This window comes from Cervus canadensis, chromosome 32 (genome assembly GCF_019320065.1).
Source record: "Cervus canadensis isolate Bull #8, Minnesota chromosome 32, ASM1932006v1, whole genome shotgun sequence".
NCBI lineage: Eukaryota > Metazoa > Chordata > Mammalia > Artiodactyla > Cervidae > Cervus > Cervus canadensis.
This window is the reverse complement of record NC_057417.1, coordinates 32514391-32536432: the sequence shown is the minus strand read 5'-3', so window position 1 is coordinate 32536432 and position 22042 is coordinate 32514391. Positions and strand designations below refer to the sequence as shown.

The 22042-nt window shown below is 53.7% G+C and overlaps 1 long non-coding RNA gene, 1 other non-coding gene and 1 pseudogene across 2 annotated transcripts in view; 1 reads left to right on the top strand and 2 right to left on the bottom strand.

The window, feature by feature from the left end:
• LOC122432964 overlaps positions 1–15427 on the bottom strand; it is a 29061-nt gene extending 13634 nt beyond the window's left edge. The window contains exon 1 of the long non-coding RNA XR_006266987.1: positions 15385–15427. This is a non-coding gene — a long non-coding RNA (uncharacterized LOC122432964). The remainder of the gene's footprint in view (positions 1–15384) is intronic.
• Positions 2024–2096, top strand: TRNAR-UCU. Its single transcript has one exon. It is a non-coding gene; the product is annotated as a tRNA-Arg (tRNA).
• Positions 11310–12152, bottom strand: LOC122432963 (annotated as a pseudogene).
• Positions 15428–22042: the final 6615 nt, after the last annotated feature.

Sequence of the window (22042 nt, the reverse complement as noted above, 5' to 3'; positions counted from 1 at the left end):
TTGCGGCATAAGCACTTCATATTGCTATGCGAACATCACAGCATTCCACCTCCAGAACCCTTCCATCTTCCCAAACTAAGGTTCTGACTCTGCATGAAACACTAACTCCCCTCCCACCCCCAGCGCGTGGCGCCCAGTCTTCTACTTTCTGTGTCCATGATACTGATGACTCTAAGGACGTCGTGCAAGTGGAATCACACAGGGGGTGTCTTTTTGTTTGTTAGCTTCTTAGCAGAAGGCAACAACAGCATTCTGCTTATTACGTTTAGTAGCAGAATGTCCTCAAGGTTTATTCATGGTACAGCCTGTACCAGAATGCCCTTCCTTTTCAAGGCTAGGTTTCATTTTTTAAATCTCATTTCATGACAGTGCCCTGGGACTGAACAAATACATACTGCAGGCTTTGGGGCCAAGGGGGATGTCAACAAGGAACCCTCCAGTCGAGTATCCCTTCTCAGAGAGCTCCAGCAGCCCTGGACCCTTGGGGATCCCAAGAAGCCCCCCACCTTTCACCAGCGACAGTCCAAAAATGGGCGTGAAATCCAAGCCAGGACAAGAAGGCTCAGTTCCAGGGCCGTGGTGCTCCTGGAGGAGTCTGCAGGACACTCTCCACCCGTAAGGGCTGTGGGCAGTCAAGAGAACAGGGACGCCAGCGGAAACAGGCCCCCGAGTCAGACAGAGGCAGCCCGGGCCTCTTGGAGACTCTGGATCCAGCTGGACCTGAACCGACAAGCTATTCGTTTCTGAAGATCAACCTGCTGCCCTTCTTTTCCCTCCTCCTCTTTCTGCTTCCTCCTCCCTCCTTCCTCGCCCTCTGCCACTTTCTCTCTCTCTTCTTTAAGCCAGTTCAAACAGAGACTTCTCTTACTTGTAACTGAAGGGCCCAAAGTCACCCTCAAACCCCTCCTCACCCAGGGACTCAAGCAGAAACCACACCTACATTTCCAGCATATGTATCAATATCCTAACTATGCATGTGTTCACATACTATGAGCAGACCCCTAAACTATGAGCTTCGGAAGGGGAGGCGGCAAGCTTTGCACAGGGTTCATTTTTCTGCCCCAGCCTTGGTCCTCAAACAAGGTTTTCAGGTGAGTCAGTGAACCAACTGTGGGTGCCCAACCAGTGGACGAGTCAGTCACGCCCACCACACGCCAGACCGTGCTGGCCCCTCACGGGACAAAACAGGGGGTCTGAATAGCCCCCAACCCACCCCTGCTCCAAGGAGCTTGCGGCCTGGCTGGGGAATGGTGACCAAGGACACAAGAGCTGCCATGCTGTCCCCTGCCTGAGACGAGGGCTTGGGAGAAACCTGGAGTGGGGGGGGGGCTGCGTCTGGATGAACCTGAGGGCGAGTCTGCACTGCCGCTGCCACGGGGTCTCCGGACAACTGTCACTTCCCAGGACCCCCTGCACATCTGTCAGCTCAGGTCTGCAGTCCAGGCAGAGGGCGCTGAGCGGAGACCTGCTGGTGCTGAAAGGACAGCTCCCTGGGGTGCCCGGCTCCGCAGCAAGCACCCCGTCCCTGCAGAACCAGTCCTAACGGGCACCCCCTGAATGCAGGTTTACGTACATTTCCTCCAAACAGTCCTACGAGGGAAGCATCATTAGGTCCATTTTAATTCCAATGCACCCTGCACCTCACATCCTTGTCTGGCCAGTCACCCCCTGAAATCCCATCTCATAGTCATCCGTCTGTTGTCTGTTTCTCACACCAGGACGTGAGCTCCATGAGGTCACGGAGCTTGTCTTGGTCAGCCCTGTGTCCCCAGCAACCGGGACAGCGCCCGGCACCTCGCCACATGCGGCGATTATTGCTGAATTCATGAACAAACGAAACACAGATGCAGCTGTGTGGAGCAGCCATGTGTCCACGTCGACGGCGGGAAATGTGTTCCTGGCTGCCCTCCCCATGGTCGGCCAACACACTCGGCACAGATCCACCCTCGAGCCCCTCTCTCTCCTGCCCCACCCCCACCTAAAGACTTCAACCCCAGCAGTAATTATTAAAATCGGAGGGACTTCCCTGGTGGTCCAGTGGTTAAGACTCTGCACGTCTAATGCAGGGGGCACAGGTTCGATCCCTGGTCGGGGAACTAAGATCCCACATGCTGCACAGATAATAGATAGATAGATTAAAAAAACAGCCCCAGAATCCCCAGGGCTTCCGCCTTCTGGGTGGTCATATCTGCTCACATGGCAGAGACTCAGGGGCATCCCGACAACCCGTCAAGATGCCCTCGCGCCCCGGATGACTCCTTCAGCTGGGCATTCTGGGAGGAGGGGGAACTTCACCATCGGGTGGAAGAAGGGAGCCCCAGGACAGAGCCCCCCACCCAGGCCTGAGGATCACAGCTTTGCAGCTCAGGTTCCCTGAAAAGCGGGACCTGAGGGTGCAAGGACCCGGTCCCAAGAGGAGTCACTCCTGGAGTGACCCTAATGATTCTGCTTCATTCAGGGTTATTCACTGTCCAGTCTGCGGCCAAGGGGCACAGCCCGCCTGCTGGTAAGTGTATGCGCCCGGCCCACACCTCATGCAGTGATGGAGGACCTGAGTCCCGGGGAAGCTAAGTGACCAGCCCGAGAGCCCCCAGTGGGGGAGCAACGGGACCAAGACGGACGACACCCACGAGAGCACTCACTGCACGCGGGACTCGGGCCGAGCACCGGCCAGGGTCGGCACTCAGTCTTCCAGACCTCTCACAACGGGGCTCGACTATTCTGTCCATTTTACAGATGAGGAAACCGATGTTCAGAGACTCAGTCAACCCCGTAAGTTTAGCACCACTATTATTCCCCATCTCTCAGAAGAGGAAACCAAGGCACATAGAGGCCAGGTAAACAAGCCCAAGATCACACAGCCATTCACTGGCGGGGCCCCCGAGGCACACGCAGGGGGTCTGACGCCAGAAGGCACCACGGAGAAACCCTACTTTCCATTTCTCAAGTACACTAAGTCCCAAGTTGCAAGCTTCCAAAGATGCGAATGTCTACTACCCAGACATCACTGGATCTTTTTTTCTTTCCAAGAGGGTAGCTAAGACTTGACTCCAGCAAGGAACCAGACTGTGCCATCAGCGTCAGCTGTGCGGGAGCCCCACGTCTGAGCCCCACGTCTGTGCCCCACGTCTGAGCCCCACATCTGTGCCCCACGTCTGTGCCCCACGTCTGTGCCCCACGTCTCCCACCGCTGGTGACCCTTCCGCTCTACCACCTCTCACCCCCTCTCCCTTCCCCGGTCACTAACCCTTCTTGCCTGGTGACCCGACACCCGCCCCTGTACGCCAGCCGTTGTACTGGACTACTGGACTTTTCAAGGTACTGTTCTATAACATTTAAAACGTTTTCTTTTGTGTGTGTGTTTATGTATCATCTGTGTGGGAAGTATTATAAACCTACTACAGTACAGTACCGTGTTAGTTGGGTACCTAGGCTAACTTTGTCGGACTTACAAGCAAACTGGACTCACGAATGTGTTCTCGGAACGGACCTCAATCCATTGGGGACTTGCTGCATTTACCATGTGCCGTTCACTCCCAGGTAGAGACAGGACACACTGACACTCTCTACCACCCCCAAGCTTGTGGGGAGACGGCCAAGGGAGCAAGTCAAATACACAACAGGATGGAGGCTGCAAGCAGCAGAGGTGGAGCGCTGAGGTTCCGAGAAAGCGGGAACTATGAGGAGGAGGCAGGGAGGACCCACAGAGTCCAGGGTGAGGGAGGGAGACGGGGAGAAAGTGGAGAACGGGGCGAACCCCCAGAGAGTCGCTAAGGCCTCTGTGGGGCACCTGGCCTCCAGCTCCAGGCCCCACGGAGCCCTAAATGCACCAAAGTCTGCAACGAGCTCGGATGCTCTGCTTTTTAAGAAGTGACTTCACTTAGTCAAGGATTCCCTGATGGCTCAGACGGTAAAGAATCTGCCTGCAACCCCGGAGGCCCAGGTTCGATCCCTGAGCTGGGAAGCGCCCCTGGAGAAGGGAATGGCAACGCACGCCAGTATTCTTGTCTGGAGAATCCCACGGACAGAGGAGCCTGGCGGGCTGTAGTCCACGGGGTCACAAAGAGCTGGACATGACTGAGCGACCAACACTTTCACTTTCTTCCATTTTCACTTAGTCACGGTGAGCCACTGTCCACAGTGACACCATGAGCTAAGCCAGCACTCTGGGGTCACTCCAGTGGCCCTCCCACTCACCTGGCTAGGGGTCCCCAGAACCCCCCAGGGAGCGGGCTGCAGGGGTCTGGGCCTCAGCCGGGAGCTCTGGCGGTCTGGGGATCCCTGGAAGGAGGGCTGGGTTCCCCGCAGGGAGGGCTTGGCAAAAGCTCAGACTTGAGGTGAGACGGAGCTGGGGTTAGCGCTGGCCGCCCCTCTCCCTGGCCACCGGCCCAGCCTCCCTGGCACCTCACCTGTAACTTGGGGCCAAGGACACTGAGCTGGCAGGGTCCGGGATGGCTAACAATCAATGCATGCAGTATTGGAAGCAGAGCCTGGAACATACAAAACACTTGGGAAATGGTGCGTGTCTTTACTGTGGCAGCAATTAACATGAAAAAAAAAAAAAAAACCAGTGGCAGAGAAGCAGTCTGGGACACTGGGAATGAATCTACCCAAATCTCGAGCCACATTTTTTTTTTTTTTTGGCTGTGCTGGGTCTTGGCTGTTGCACAGGCTTTCTCTAGTTTCTGCAAGCAGGGGCTACTCTTGGTTGCGATCCGCGGGCTCCTCACTGGGGTGGCTTCCCTTGTCTCGTGGAGCACGGGCTCTAGCGCTCACGGGCTCAGTAGTTGCGGTTCCCGTACTCGAGAGCACAGGCTCAGCAGTTTTGATGCACGGGCTTGGCTGCTCTGCGGCCGGGGGATCTTCCCAGACCAGGGGTCGAATCCATGTCTCCTGCACTGGCGGGTGGAGTCTTAACCACGAGCCGCCAGGGAAGCCCTCGAGCCACACTTCTTGCACCTGCCTGGCCGTGCCCCTGGCCTGCTTCTCTGCTGGCCAAGCGTGCTGGGCTGAGAAACCCGAGGCTCCCTCTGCTCAGTGGGAAGGATGATTTTGAATTCCACGATCAATTAGTGATGTCTACCCTGGGCACAAGGGAAGGACGGCAGTAAGGGCGCTACTGTCCTACTCTAACAACCCTATTAGGATGTGAGAGCTGGACCATAAAAAAGGCTGAGTGCCGAAGAATCGATGCTTTCGAATTGTGGTGCCGGAGAAGACTCTGGAGTGTCCCTTGGGCTGCAAGGAGATCAAATGAGTCCATCCTAAAGGAAATCAGTCCTAAATATTCACTGGAAGGACTGATGCTGAAGCTGAAGCTCCAATACTTTGGCCACCTGATGCAAAGAGCTGACTCACTGGAAAAGACCCTGATGCTGGGAAAGGTTGAAGGCGGGAGGAGAAGGGGACGACAGAGGATGAGATGGTTGGGTGGCATCACCAACTCGATGGACACAAACTTGAGCAAACTCCTGGAGATGGAGGACATGAAGCCTTGGCGTGCTGTAGACCATAGCGTTGCAGAGTCAGACACGACTCAGAGACTGAACAACAACAATAATCCTATAGAGCTGTGTTCAGGCGGCGCCACCCTTAAACGAGAGGGCCTCTGTCCCTAACCCCGTCCTTTAGATCTGTTGCTTCTCCAACTTTCATGCACACCTGATCACTGAAGCAGCTTATGACAATGAAGATTCTGATTCCACAGACCGCGAGTGGATTTCTAATGGGTGCTACCTGACGCCAAGGCAACGGATCTCTGGAGTGTGCTGCAGATCAGGGTTTAGGGGGCCCTGCTCACACAAACACAGGCTGCTCTGTTAACAAGACTTCGAGCACCTTGGTCACGGGGGAAAAAGCACTCGTTGTCAGCAGTGTGAGTTGTGACTCCGGACGACCATTTTATGAACAATACAGGCAGGCCCCAGACAAGTACTTCGTCACATCTCCTGTCCTGTGTCCCTAGAACAAAACATGGGTACAGATCCATACAATGGAATGTCATTCAGCCTTAAAAAGGAAGATACTACAATGAGATACCACCTCACACCAGTCAGAACTGCTATCATAAAAGAGTCTGCAAATGACAAGGACGTCCCTGGTGGTCGAGTGGCTAAGACTCCGAGCTCCCAATGCAGGGGGCCCGGGTTTGATCCCTGGTCAGGGAACTAGATCCCACAGGCCTCAACTAAGACCCAGCACAGCCAAATAAATAAAATAAACATTTTTTCAATGGCTGAAATGGCAAACTTTACATTATGCATATTTTACCACAATTTAAAACAAAAACCGATCACATCCAAATGCCATGGAGCTTTGTGGATGATGCCATGTGTGGCACTGGGAACAAGAAGAATGTGAGCAGCAGAAAGATCTGGGTAAGAGAAAAGCAAAGTCCAGTTGGCCCTCCCCATCAGAGGTTACACATCTCAGGGATCCACCAACCGCAGGCGGAAACCACTAGTGACCAGCAGCTGGTTCAGTCTACAGATGCGGAGCCCAAGGATACAGAGGGGCATCCGCGGACTCTGGGAGTCGAGGGAGTCCTGGAACTAACCCACCACCCAGGGTGGGTACTGAGGGAGGACCTCGATTCATCCTCGAAAGCCTTCCTCTCAAGGCAGCAATCTCCAGCATCCAGTTTGTCTCTCTTCCCCTTTCAGTTCCAGGTTTCAAAGACACTCATGAATTGCCCTGGAATCCCCAGTCGGTGCACGTGGCCGCTGAAGGACACATGAAATATGAATGCATTCGTATCACGCCTGAACTTCTACATGTGTGGGACTTGCATGCAAGGCAGCTTGCATGAGACAGAAGTCCTAGTCTTTTTTTTAACGGAAGTATAGTCGATTTACAATGTTGTGCCAATCTCCGCTGCACAGCCAAGTGATTTGGTTTTACACATAATAATATACACATTATTTTTTAATACTCCTCTCTGGACTCCCCTGGCGGTCCAGTGGTTAAGAATCCACCTGCCAAGGCAGGGGACACAGGTTCGACCCTGGTCTGTGACGCTTGCTGCCACGTCCCAAGGGGCAACTAAGCCCATGGCCACAAGTACTGAGTCTGAGCTCCAGAGCCGTGAGAAGCCCTCGAACCGCAACTAGAGAAGCCCCTGCTCGCCGCAAATACAGAAAGCCCACACACGCCAAAATACATAAATATTCTTTTCCATGATGGCTTAGGGGCTTCCCCGGTAGCTCAGCTGGTAAAGAATCTGCCTGCAGTGCAGGAGACCCCAGTTTGATCCCTGGGTTGGGAAGATCCCCTGGAGAAGGCAAAGGCTACCCCACTCCAGTATTCTGGCCTGGAGAATTCCATGGACTGTATAGTCCATGGGGTCACAAAGAGTCAGACACAACTGAGCGACTTTCTCTCTCACATTCATATGATGGTTTATCCCTGGACCCTGGATAGTCTCCTGTGCTCCACAATAGGACCTTTTCATCCATTCTCTACATGATAGTTTGCGTCTACCAACTCCAAATTCTCAGTCCACCCCCTCCTTCCTCCTCCCCTTGGCAACCATAAGCCTGATCTCTATCTATTCCTTACGCTGGCAACGAGCTGGACATTGGACTTGAGGCGTGAGCAGTTTCATTTTCATAAGATGGGTTTCAATTATATTTTCCAAAAACTCAAATAAAATATCTCAGCTTTAACTTAAATACTGTTTGACTTTAAAATGTTATACTCACCCATCTTAATTGAATTTTGCCTTTTCAATTTAATAGGAATTTTTGGATACTTTAGAATTAAGAATCATATAAACTTTTTCAGTTTCTGACATTTGCTTTAATTTACATTTGTTGAGTCTTTTAATTACATTTTCCACTTGAACCTTTTAGGCCAGTGCTCTCCCGGAGGAATTTCTGCAGTGATGGAAATGTTAAATGTCTGTGCTGTCCCGTAGAGCGGCTGCTGGCCCCTTGTGACTATGGAGCCTGTCCATCCACCCAGACACCTGCTGAAGTCAGAGAAAGCTTTGCCAAGATGGAAGGGTTTTTCTGACAGCCCCTGGATCTTCAGAAACTTGCTTCGTACAAACTGCCTCAAAGCTTCTCTGGAAAGAGACACCCTGGATCAGAGTGACCATGACATAAATAACCACGCTCCGGAGCACCAATTGTAAACCAGTACCTCACCAGCTGCTTCGCGTACCTCATCTTAATCACCTTAAGGACCGCCAAGGTTTAGGAAACCTGTGACCTCCAGAATTCAGAGTCCCGGCTGGAGCAGGACTAAGTAGCTTTGAAGCGACTTCAGGCAGCAAGACGGGACTAAACCTACAGAAGGCCTCCCACGGCCACCTCGTGCGTCCCCGCCCCCACCTGTCAACCTCACTTACAAAGGGGAAAGCGGGGCTCAGGGGAAAGACCCCTGCCCGTGAGAAGGAGCAGAGAAGAGGACAGCATCACAGCACCAGCCCCTGGCTCCTCCTCCTCCCCCAGGACGCTGCCGTGGAAGGAGTGAGAACCCAGCTCTGACCTCAGGAGCAACTCCAAACACCACGGCAGGACCTGCGCTGTGAAGGGGTGGGGGTCCCCAGCCTGGCAATCGGCGATCCTCACATGGACCTGGTGACCAGGGCAACACCCTGAATGTACAAAAGATCGAGGGTGTGCTGCAGAGACGCTCCCGCAGCGTGACTGCACAGAAGCAGAACCCAGAAAACAACCTGAATGTCCAACAGAGGGAAATAATAAAATAAAGCAGGGTGTGATGGTGAGCTGGGACATGACGAAAAAGCCCATGGCGAACCGCAGCTGCAAGCAATTATGAAAGACGAAGCAGAAAGGAGTATAGCAAGTCAATTTTTAAATATCAGCATACGGTGCTAGCTGTAGGGTATCTATAGAAAAAAAGACCAGAAGAAAAATCAACACATTTAAAAGGGATGATCTCAGGATCATGGGATTGAGGGTCTGCTGCTTTCATTTTCATACCTACTTCCCAGGATTTAAAAACTTTTCTCCAAGGAGCATGAGCTACATCTATAACCACACTGCTATTTTATAATGACCCCCACCCCTGTTTAAGGTCACACTGCATTGAGCGAAAAAGGGCACTGGTGTTGGCACAGCTTGATTCAATCATCTAAAGTCACACAGCCAGGATCCAAGCAACAGATTGTGACTGGTGACTACTCAGGTGCCAGGTGTTGCTCTGGGCACAGACAGACAGATGGGACTTCACTCCCGTCTCCCTGCAGTGAGGTGTGGCCTCATGGGGCTCGCCCAGGAAATGTGAGACCTAGTTGCCTTCCAGGACACATAGAACCAAATTTATTTTTCTTCTCAAGACCCTGGACTTCCCTGGTAGTCCCACAATTAAGAGTCCACCTGCCAATGCAGGGGTCACAGGTTCGAACCCTGGTCTGGGACGATCTCACAAGCTGTGGAGCAACTAAGCCCAAGCACCACAATTACTGAGCCCTAGAACCCATGCTCAGCAACCAGAGCAGCCGTCACGACGAGAGGCCCATACACAAAAACTAGAGAGAAGCCCTCGCTCGGCAACGAAGACCAGCGCAGCCAAAAACAAGTAAATATTTTTAAAACAGAATTACAAAGACCCAGAAGCACCCTGTGTATCTTTCCCTCCCTCCCTTAGAGGTGACCGCTAACCTGATCTTGTAATCATCACTTTCTCACTTTTTGCATACCTTTCTCTGCATTCCTAAACCACACAGCTGGTTTGAGGAGTTTCAAGTGTTGCATGATTGGAGTCAAGCTTTCTTCCGTGTTTTGCTATCGTTCAACACATCCGTGCGATTTATCCATATACTCTCTGGAACTGGAGGTCGTTTTCATTGCAGGATTACTATTCCACTGTATAAGGACACCCAGTTCAATCAGCATGGACCTCTGGGTCCATGTCTCCAGGTCTTGCTTACCATGAACAATGCTGCTGAGAAGTTTCTGGGCCATCTTCCCCTGGTACCCAGGCGTGCAGAGTGTCTCTAGGGCAGACACCCAGAAGAGAATGGCCGTGCCCAGGTTCACGTGATAATTTCTGTTTTCCAAAGCAATTATAATGGTATTGTCAGGCTTCCAACATATTGAATACAAGCACGGCATCCCGAGGACTCTTGCTTTGCATTTTCTTGATCACGAACACAAGTGAGCAGCTTTTCACATGCTTACTGCTCATCTGCGCTCTCCTTTCCAGAAAGGACTCTCTTTTTACATTTTGCATTGGGTTGTCTTTTTGTTACTATAGTTCTTTACAGATTCTGGATATTAAACTTTTCTGGCTATGCTGTGTGGCTTGTGGGATTTTAGCTCCCCAAACAGGAATTGAACTTAGGCCACAACAGTGAAAGCATATTGTCTTACCCACTGGTGCTGGTGGTGGTTTTAGTCGCTAACACATGTTTGACTCTTTTGCGACCCCATGGACAGTGGCCTGCCAGGTTCCTCTGTCCATGGGATTTCCCAGGCAAGAATATTGGAATGTGTTGTCATTTCTTTCTCCAGGGGACCTTTCTGACGCAGGACCAAACCCAAGTCTCCTGTGTCTCCTGCACTGGCAAGTGGATTCTTTACCACTGAACCACCAGGGAAGCCCCTGAAGCACTGGACCTCCATGGAATTCCTGATTCTGAGTATTAATTACTTGTTGGTTAAACGTGTTGCAAATAAGTCCTCCAAGTTTGTGGCTTGTCTTCTCTTGTTTTCTTGGCATTTTTTTTGTTTGTTTTTGGCAAATAAAAAAGTAAAATTTTCTATTGTAGTTGAGTTTATCCATCTTTTATAGTTTGTACATTTCTGTGCCTTCAGAAATCTTTGCCTAGCATGATGGCCAAAATATACTGTTTTAAGTTTTCAAAAAGTTTTCAATTTTTTAAATTTTACTTGTATTTTTTTTTCCATGCTTAAAGGCAAATGCATTCAGTTCCTTTCCATGCAGAACATATGGTACTGTATATGTTTGTTATCTCTTTTACAGATCAAGTTTGGGACAACCTTTGAGGGCCCACTCATCCTCCATAGAATGCCACCTTGCACCATGTTCTGGTCAGCGCCTTACGTAGCGGAGAAAGGAATATTCTTGCTGACCTACAGTTTAGTCCAGGGGAAGTGTGCTAGAAAAGGTAATGTCTATCGTCTCTCTGGTTGTGGTCAAGCTCACAGCAGAGTCGTCGTTATCAAGGTGAACCAACAGATGCTTACAGAAGCCAATCAGATACACCATGGCAGGTAGGAAGCCACGGGAGAAGAGAAGGAGAGACATGCTGGTCTAGGGTGGAGTCAAGAGGCTGCTGGCTCGAAAAATCAGGAAAAATGGAAGTGAAGTCGTCCTCTTTAGGATGCCCTGCCCAGCAGAAAGCCTCCAAAATATCCACCAGTCGCTAGAACATTCTTCTTCACAAACGACACCAGCTCCTCTGCTTTGCTCTTGACCTGCGGCTTCCCTGGCGGCTCAGTCAGTAAAGTCCACCCGCAGCATGGGAGACGTAGGTTCGATCCCTGGGTCAGGAAGATCCCCTAGCAAAGGAAATGGCAACCCACTCCAGTATTCTTGCCTGGAAAATTCCATAGCCTGGTGGGCTACAGTCCATGGGGTCACAAAGAGTCGGACACAATTAAGTGACTTTCTTTCTTCTTTCTTTCTGCTTAGGTATCCCAGTTGCTCTTGTGGATCTTCAGCTGCTCGTGGCTTTCTCCCCTGTCCTTCTCTACCCGCTGCCAGTCCAGTTTGATGGCCCCAGTATGGTTCACAAGCTGAAAGGGAAGAAACCCACCTCCCAAAGCTGTCGCAGACAACCTTCCCACCTTCTGGAATATGAAACCCGCACACTACCCAGTTGTTGTTCCGCCGTCTCCGACTCTGCAACTCCCTGGACCGCAGCACGCCAGGCTTCCCAGTCATTCAAGTGATATCTCCAAGTAACGGCTGGGTAGCCACACTCTACATTTTTGGCTGAAGGTTCAGATTCCTGCCCAAACAGCATTTGCCACCATGGCTGCTTTTTAGCAAGTTCTGCAAGGTCCAGGGACTCAAAATTTTCCTCAGTTTCCTTGACTGGCTACCGCCATTCCGGCGAGCTCATCTCACGATGACACCCGCAGCGACTCTGAGAAGGTAGACGCGCGGTGGAGCCCAGGCGCGAGCTGGCTTGCGGCACGTGGGGTAGACATTTCCATTCCCACTGGGAGACGGAAAAGAGCAGGCAGGCCTGGGGCGTCCACTCCTCTTCCCCCCGCAGCCAAGTCCTATGTATGTATGTATGTGAGTGTGTGTGTGTGTGTATATGTATATGTGTATATATATATACACACACATATATATATATAGGCTGTAGTACATCATTGCAGCATGCAAACTTTTATTTCTGGCAGATGGCTAGTTCCCTGACCAGCAATGGAACCACCGTCCCCTGCATTGGGAATGCAGCGTCTCAGCCTTCAGGCCACCAGGGAAATCCTCCACTTGTTAATCTGTAATCCATCTAGAAATGCTTTTTCTGTAAAGTGTGAGGTAGGGCTCCAGTTTTCTTGTTTGCATCTGACTAACAGTCTCAGTACCATTTATTCACTAAACCATCCCTGCCCGATCAGCAATGCCACCTCCGTCAAAAGTCAAACGCCTTTATACGCATGAGTCTGTTTCTGGGCTCTCTATTCTGTTGCGTTGGTCAATTTGCCAAGCTCTGCACCCTGTCTTTAATTTCTATAGCTCTGCGATAAGTGTGTTTTGGATGTAGATAAGCCATTCAAGGACTTGAGGCTAGAACCTTAAAGATAAACTGGTCCAACCAGCGACTGAGAAACAGAGGCTCAGAGAGGGAAAGCATCTTTTGCAATGTCACACAGCATTTAACTAAGAACACTATTAAGAACTGGACGTTCATGTCCCCGCCTCCAAAAAAAATTCACATGTTGAAATCCAACCCCCCATGTGATGGCATTTGGAGGTAGAACCCTTGAGACATAATTAGACCATGAGGGTGGAGCTTTCATGAATGGAATTAGTGCCCTTATCTGAAGAGGCCAAAGAGCAGGCCCTGTGTCTTTCTAACACACGAAGAGATCAGTAGTCTGAAACTTGGAAGAGGGCCTTCACCAGACCCAGACCATGCTGGCACCATGACCTCAGACTTCCAGCCTCTAGAACTGTGAGGAATAACTTTCTGCTGTTTATTAGGCACCCAGTCTATGGTACTTTCTTATGGCAGCCTGAATGGATTAATACCCATATCTCACCCTGGAGGATAGTCTTAGCCTGTTCAATACAGCAATCACTGGACCATCTGTGGTTACTGAGCACTTGAAATATAGCTAGTTCAAATTGGGATGGGCTGTAAGTATAAAATACACCAGATTCTGAAGACTTATCGTTGGAAAAAAATGTAAAATACCTCATGAATAATTTGTTTATATTGATTACATATTGAATGTCCTTTAGATAGAAAGAGTTAACTAAAATATATTCTCATCATTAACTTCACGTGTTTCTTTTACCTTTTTATGACATTGAGTTGGGACATAAGCTACATGTTAAACTGAATGACCACTAGGAAATTTAAAACCACCTCTATGACTTGTACGATATCTCTACTGGAGAGAACTCGGTTATATTATTAAATTCACTCAATCACAAAGCCTTGATTATGGCCCTAATATGTGGACTGGATGGTAAAAAGGGCCGCACCAGGAGGAGAAGAACAGAAATAATCGATGCACTCCGTCTCCTCACTGGGCTCATCACCCAGAGAAGAGTCGTTCAGTCCCAGCATGAAAGAAAGGGCTCACGGTCCGGCCCTCAGCCCAGCTGGAGCCCTTCTCCAGTAACAGAGCGGGCAGCACCAGTGCCGAAATCTAGCGATCACTTACACCAACCCTCCTGTCCTACAGATTAACCAGCAGAGGTCCAGAGAGGTTGAGACACCTACCCAAGATCACACAGCAGGTGTGGGATAGAGCTCCTCCCCCAAGTGTCTGCATGTGTAGCCTCGGGTCCCAGGCATCCCCCTTCCCTTTGAGTGAACACTTCACCAACTTACATCTCACATGAGCGCACTGGACCCTTGAGAAAAGCCTAAGAAAGTCCGAGCGTCCACACCAGAGGAGCCCTCACAGGTCTGCGCAGCCAGCCCCTCCCACCCTCGCGCCAAGAGAAACTCCCAGGAATTCCCACTAGCATCCCCTTTCCAGCGGGACTCCCCACCTTTACGAAGGAGACACAACGCGTCTCCCACCGGGGGAAACAGAGATGAGACTGAGGGGGAAAGGACCCACTCTCCCCGCCCCCAGCCCGGCCTCTGGGGCCAAGCTGTGCTCCCACTGACGGGAACTCGAGGAGACGTCGTGGGACCAGGGGCCCTCAACAACTGCCCGGAGACAATGAGCCCTGTTGTGCCAGAGCAAAAATGACGCCCACCAGCTCAACTCACTGCCCGCCCCTCCACCCGGGGGCGGGAGGCGTGGGTGCAGGGCAGGGGCAGGGCAGGGAAAGTGTCCTCTCCCAGAGCAGGCTCCCCCAGGGCAGGAGGCAGAAGGCAGGGCTGCACGCCCAGAGCGGCCTGATCTCCCCCGAGACCCCTGGGGCCAAGGGGCAACCCTAGAAAAGGGTTTTCATCCAGCTTGCAGGCAAGTCCACCCTCCCCAGATCTTAGAGCCATTTAGTGTTCCCTCCCCTCCCCCAGCCCCTTAGTTGGGAATCTGAGCCACAGGACCTTGGCTTCCACTCAGCAATCTGAAATCACCACTTCAGAAGAGGAAACGGAAGCTCAGGAGGGACCACGGATTTCATATTATGAAAAGGCCAAGACGCACAGGTCCTGGCGCTGAGCCTCAGTTTACCCACCTGAAAAGAGCACTTGCCCATTCGTCCTGCTTGCGGTGAGGGCGGTCAGGGGTGGTGAGGGGACAGGGCCGGTCGGGGGGACAGGGGTAGTCAAGGAGGACAGGGTGATCGGGGGACAGGGGCGGCTGGGGATAAGGGTCAGCGCGGGGACAGCGGTGGTCGGGGGGACTGGGCGGTACTGGCCAACGCCTTTCATCATTAACAAAAGCTCCAGGTAGCGACTGAGCCCGTGCAAAGAGCTTTCAAGGGATCGTCTCACTTAACCCTCGCGGGGGGCCCCCGGGGTGGGGACGCTCGTTATCCCTGCCTTGCAGACCTGGAAATCGAGGTTCCGAGAGGTGAAGCGACTGGCCCCAGGGCACCCCGCTAAGTGTGTCTGAGGCGCTGGGAACCCGAGCGCCTCCAGGGTCCAGAGCGCAGAGCTCACAAAGACCGCGACGTCTCGCGTCCGGGTTCTTCCGGCCCGGGGACAGGGTCCACTGGTCACCCCGAATTCTCGGGTCGGGGGGCGCGCTGGCCGTGCGGGGAGCCGGACCCGCGCCCCCGCGCCCGCGCGCCCCCGCCACTCACCTCGCGTACTTGGTCTTCTGGAAATCCAGGAGCCGCGGGGCGAACATCGCGGCGGTTCCATTGGCCTCCAGCCGGGGGCTCCGACCGCGGCAACTCGGAGAGGCCGCGGGGCGGGAGCAGCAGGTCGGCGGGCGCGGGGCGGGGGCGGCCGGGGGCGCGCGGAGCCGAGCTGGAGCGGAGCCGGGAGCCGCCGACGCCAAATCCCGAGCAGATGGTGGCGGGCGGGGCGGGGGGGCTCCGGGCCAATCGCCTGAGTCCCCGCGGCCCCGGCCCCCTCCCCGCGCGGGGCGGACCCCTCCCGGCCTCGCTGGGGGGCGGGGGGCCTGGAGGAGGAGGGGGGGCCCGGGGGTTCCGAATGCAGCCCCTTCCCCCTCACTCCCCGGGCCCCCTCCTCACGTAGTTCTTCCAGCCCGAAGACGGCCTGTTAGACGGAGCCACGCTGCCCTGGCTTTACTGTTCCCACCCCCGCCCCGGCCGGGGCTGGGCAGCAAGGCGTGCGGAGCCTGCAGGCGAGCCTGCCCCGCAGCCCCTTGCGTGCCCGGCCCCAGAGGGTACTTGTACCTCGCGATCCCCCCGCCGCCTTGACGCCCCTTCGAGGCTCGACGGCCCCAAGGAGATGGCCGCAATCTCTGGGGAACCCCCCAACTCCCAGAGGCTATGATTCTGGGGACCCTCGTGATCCCCAGACAGGGGCACAAGCGTCTGGACATTTGGTCGCCAGATTCCAGATAACCAGGATCTGCCCACCCCCACCCCGGGTCTGTACAAAATGCAGCTGTCTCCTTTAGAGGACCTTGGCTTGGGTGATGGGCTCTGTGAAACCACCTACTGGGAGAGGCGACACCCTGAGGGGCTGCTGGAGGGCAGGCCAGCCTCCAACAGGGAAGGATAAGTCCCCAAATAGAAGGACAGGCCATCCCTTCGCACCCACACACCTCTCCCTCCTCCCCTCCCTTCCCAAGCCCCAGCTCCTTGCTACTTTTTATAACCAGCTTTATTTGAGATCTTACTACACAGTCAGAGAATAATCCCACCCACGTCCTCTGCCCCAAGGTAGCTAGAAGAAGAAGGAGAAAGACAAAGGAACTCCATCAAATTCATTTTGGGTTCCAGACGCTGAGCACACACACATGGAACGGGTAAGGACCAGAAGGGTTGCAGGTATATGCATTCAGAGGCCACAGCGGGGCTAGGGGGGCGGGATGGACAAGGCAAGGGATCCAGGAGTGCTTAGGAGGTAAAATCCAGCAGACCCTGCTGATGGAGGATTAGAAGTAGGGGATGGCCCCTGGGTTTCTGGCTGGCCCTGCTGGGTGGGTATGGATGCCACCTAGCTTCCCTGTTGGCTCAGGTGGTAAAGAATCCGCCTGCCATATGGGAGACCTGGGTTCTCTCCCTGGCTTGGGAAGATCCCCGGAGGGGGGCATGGCAACCCACTCCAATGTTCTTGTCTAGAAAATCCCCATGGACAGAGGAGCCTGGTGGGCTGCAAAGAATCGGACACGACTGAGCAAGGAAGCACAGGACAGCACAGGGAGGAGGGTGGGGAAAGGAGGAGGAGGAGGCCAGAGGGGCAGCGACAGGAAGCCGGGAGGGCATGAATGGGGTTTTGGCCAGGTGAGCTTGAGGTCAAGGTTGGCATGAGTGCCAAGGGATGACGCCAAGCATGCCAAGCATGAAGGCCAAGGGATAGATGTGTGGGCCACAGGGTCTGGCAGGGCTGAGGGTCCAGCCAGTGAGGAGGGCCCGGGAGGGCCGGGCTGGAAGGAGACCCGTGGGTTCGACTTGCTCTCTGGACCTGCCAAGGCTGTGACTTTCAGTACAGTGGCCACCAGCCTCGGGCAGGTCTTTACATCTCACACTGAGTGAAAACCAAATAAAATTGAAAATGTGGTTCCCAGGTTACACTAGTTGTATTTCAAGGGGCTACCGTATCAGACCGCTGCCAACATCATGGAAGGTTCCGTGGGACCACACGACAAGACGATCATGAAGTCAATCTCAGGATGGTGAGCAGCGTTTAAAAAGAAAGCGAAGTAGAAGAGAGACAATGGGAACAGGTCACGTTCAAGAAGGGCCTTCCCCGGTGGCTCAGCGGTAAAGAATCCATCTGCCAATGCAGGAGACGCAGGTTCGAGCCCTGAGTTGGGAGATCCCCTGGAGGAGGACCTTGTCTTCTTGCTGGGAAAATCTCATGTACAGAGGATCAAGGTGGGCTACTATCTATAGGGTCGCAAAGAGTCAAGACAGGACTGAACCCGCACGTACATTCAAGAAACTTTTGTTTGTATACATCTGGGTCCCGGTTGGGAAGGAAAATGGGTTTCTTACTGGGTCTCGTGGTTAAGAAGGGCGGGGCTCATGGCGTTGGTGGCCAGTGCCTCTTCCCCTTGTATACAGGAGGGAAAGTGAGGCTGAAAGGGACCAGGGAACCCTCCCCAGGTCACACAGCCTGAGGAGCCCTGCTCTGCAGACTCCGAGTTCACTGCCCGCACAGAACCTCCCGTTCCAAGGAGTTCTTAGACCTCCAGGAGCCCAAAGTCACACTGAGGCAGCTAAGGCCAAGCCCTGAACATCGTGGCTATTTTTCCCTGACGACCTCCATCGCCATTGCTCTGAACCCCAATCTCTGCCCCCAGCCTCACCATCAGCTGCACCAGGACACACCGGTCCCCAGGCACCAGCCAGACCTCCTCCAATGCCCTCCACCTCAATTTCCAAAACGCCCCTGCTGGCTTTTCAAAGGTGAGAGTCCCCCCCTTTCTGGGGTAGCCAGGCCCAGGCTCAGGGTGTCCGCTGCTGACCACAACCCCAGAGGCCCAGCAGAGACGCTTAGAGCAGGGGACCTGGGCCTTCCCCGGCTCCGGCTCCGCTCACCTCCTCCCAGCCCCCATCCATGGTCAGCCTTCAAGCAGGTGTTGCCAGTGAGCTCAGCAGGGCCCCAGCGAAGACCCCCATAAGGAAACACAAGCCTAGAAATGGATTTTCTTTTCCTCCAAGAGCAAGAGAAGTTGAATAAAAAATAAGTTACTATTTTTACCACCGGAATCCAGTTGTTATAGCAACCGAGGGCCTGACTCCTGCACAGGAGTCAGGGTTGGGCTGCGTGTGAGAAAGAAGATAAGTGGGCTCCAGGGTAGCAGGGGCTGGTGGACAAGCCTCAGGCCCCCGCCCTCGGGGCAAAGGGCCCGGGTCTGCCCCACCCCCACCCCCACCCCGAAGGGAGGTCCAGCCCTGCTCACTGCTGACCCTTTGGTGCAAGCCCGTGCGTGTGTGTGTGTGTGTGTGTGTGTGTGCGTGTGTGTGTGTGCGCGCGGTAAGTTGCTTCAGTCATGTCCAACTCCGTGAGACCCCATGGACTCCAGGCTCCTCTGTCCATGGGATTCTCTAGGCAAGAATACTGGAGTGGGTTGCCATTTCCTTCTCCAGGGGATCTTCCCAACCCGGGGATCAAACTGGCGTCTCTGACATCTCCTGCATTGGCAGAGGGCTCTTGACCACTAGCGCCACCTGGGAAGTCCTGCCTCCTGCTAGGTCTGTGGTCCCAGGCTCGGCCCGGCCTCGTCACCAAAGCCTGGCTCACCTCTCCTGGGACTGGGCGACACCCCTCATCTCCAGATGGGACCTGCAGCTCCGCCATGGTGACAGCTCACGGACCGAGAGGGTCAGCCCCTCAGCCTCGCCTGGCCGCAACCACACTCGCGAGCTCCCCTTCCTCTCTGCTGCTCCTCCTTCGGTCCCCCGAGCCCCAAAGGTGGTACCAGCACTACCCCCTGGGTAGTGCCTGGGAAGCTCTGAAGTGGCCTCCCCGGGACTCAAGGCCGGGGGCTAGTGCTCCAGCCTCAGCGCCGCCCCAACTTGCAGAATCGGGGTAGCAGCACCCACCTTGCAGAATCACCAGGCAACAAAGGCAGCCTGGGTCTGATGTGATTATGGAAAGTCTGTTTCCCCGGAATCCTCTCTCTAGTTTACAGGTGAGGAAGCAGGCTCAGCCAACTTAAGCCACATGGCTAGACTGAAAATCACCGCCGATTCTGTCTAAGCCTGGAGCCCCTACGCTATCGAACAGATGTTGATCACACACTCAGCGCGTTCCCAGTGATTCGGAGGGGCAGAGCGGGAAGTAGGTGGGTGAGATAAAGCTTGCCCATCCGCCCATGCTTCTATCCCCTTCCTTGGAGCCCTGACATTCCCCATCACCCAGATCAACCCCCAGCCATGGGGCCATCTCTGCCTGGGGCCCCCCAGCACGCCCTGACCCGACCCTCCTCCCCCTCCCTCTTGGTGACGTTAATCTCCAACAGTAGATATGAATGGGCACCTATGATGTTCCTAGCAGGGTCTGGGACTAAAAGCTGGCAAAGTCCTGGCCGCCTAGAGCGTGGGGTCTGATGATCGCAAACCATTTGTTTGATGCCCAAGTGATCAATTTGAGTACCTGTCACCTGCCTGACTCTTCACATACATCATCGCATGGATCCTTTCAACAGTCGGACAGTGATTCCCGTTCAGTTGATCAACTGAGGCTTGGACAGGAGGCTGGGGACCAACAGGAAGGGTGGAGCCAGGTTGTAAACCCACACCGACCTCACAGCAAACCCCCTGCTTGTCTCTAGAATTTCCCTTTCAGTCCCCCAGCCTCCCAGCTTGAGGCACCAGGTGGATGGAGGAGGCAGGTCTGGGGAAAGCAACAGCCAAGGCGCAGGTGAGGTCTTGGGGGATGCGGGGACCACAAAGGGGAAGTGGCTTTGCCTTGGGGGCCAGGACTAGGGGAAGGCATCTCAGCTGAGGCTGTTCGATGGCTGGACGTGAGCCAGGAGGACCAGGGGCAGCCACGGGAGGAAGCGCCTTCCGGGCAGAGGGAAGGGCGTGTGCAGAGGCAGCCTGGGTGCGGGGTCTGGACAACACCCTCCAGGCACTGGAGAGGCAGCGGGTTTTAAGCAACGCCGTGGGCGCGTGGCCCTCTCCACAGTACAGAGGACGTAGCGGGGGTGCTCACAGGAGAGCAGCGGCCATTGAAGGCAGAGACACCCAGCTGAGCTGAGGGAACAGAGAACAGAGATGCTGGGAGACAGAAGCCACGTGTCTTCAAGGGCTTCCCTGGTGGTGCAGTGGTTAAGAGTCCACCATCAGTGCAGGGACACAGATTCGACCCCTGGCCCAGGAAGATTCCCACGTGCCCTGAGGCCACGTGGAGCCCGGGTGCCACAGCTACTGAGCCTGGGTGCTCTAGAGCCACACGAAGCCCTTGGACCCCAACAGAGAGCAGCCCCTGCTCGCTGCCACTGTGGGGGGGGGGGCCCTCGCACGGCAATGAAGACCCTGCACAGCCAAAAATAAGTAATAAATAAAGAATGTCTGCAAGTGGAAATGGAGGAAGAGAAGTCATGAGGGCACCCCCCCAATTCCCAGCTGAGACCCAGCTTCTCATCGACAATGCCACATTTCGTCAAATCTAAGACACCATCCAGGTAAGGTGCACTTCTAGGGGACACTCAGAAAGATAAATTGCTGGCAATTAATTTTGCCAGCATGGTATCACAAACTTCTTTCAGGCATACAGGCTTCACAGAATGGTACGGCGAACATGCAGGTACACACCACCCAGAATCTATAGCTAGCATTTGGTCCTGTCACGTATCTATGCCTCGATCCATACCATCATTCCATCTTTTGTTTCTTTTGAGTGCATTTCAAAGTAGCTTGGAGTCATAATAGACACTAGGGTACATATCATTAATGCGAGTTGAATATGTGTTTACCATCCTTTTTTACGAGAAAATCTACAAAAAATGAAATACAAATCTTGAGCGAACAGTCATGGGTATTTGACAAGAACATACACATGCATAAGCCAAATTCTTTCAAGATATAGAACCCCAGAAAGTTCCTTCATGTGCCAGTCAACCTCCATACCCATTCCCAGGGAAAACCACTCTTCTGGTTAGTTTTGCCTGTTCTAGAACTTCACACACAGTCTGTATTCAACATAATGCCTTTGATGTCCTTTGATATCCTTTGATCTTTAGTGTAACGCCTCTGAGATTCATCCAAGTTGCTTCATGGATCAGTAACTGGTTCCTTTTATCACTGAGTCCGTTCCCCAGGGTGTGGGCGTACCGAGGTTAGCGTGCGCACTCCACTGTTGACTGACACCTGGGCTGTTTTCCAGTGTCTGGCTGTTATTGCCAATAAAGAGGTCACCGAATGCTAAGACACATCCTGATTTCAGGGCTAAAGTGGGAACTACAGTACCAGCCAATGTGAACTGAGAACTTACTACCTGCAAGGTGTGTGGTTTGCACAGACTCACTCATTTCAGCATCCCTTGGTAGATTTCCCTCCCTGTTGTACAAAGGGGGAAACTGAGGTAGAAAGAGGTTCAATGACATGCCCAAGTCAAACAGCGGAGAGAGGAGGGGTCAGGAGGCAAAGCCATGGAGGATGGGTCCAGGGCTTAACGTCTCTGCTGCCCACCCTGGAGGCGGGGCTGGGGTGCCTAATGTGCCTGGGTCGTACCCCAAGAGTGTGCCACTACTGGTTGCCTGTATCTTGAGGGCCCTGCAAAGATCCAGGCTTTGTGGGGGAGGCTATAGACCCTCCAAGGGCCAGACAGGCCCTGGAGTGGAGGGAGGACTCGGGGAAGCTTCCTGGGGCA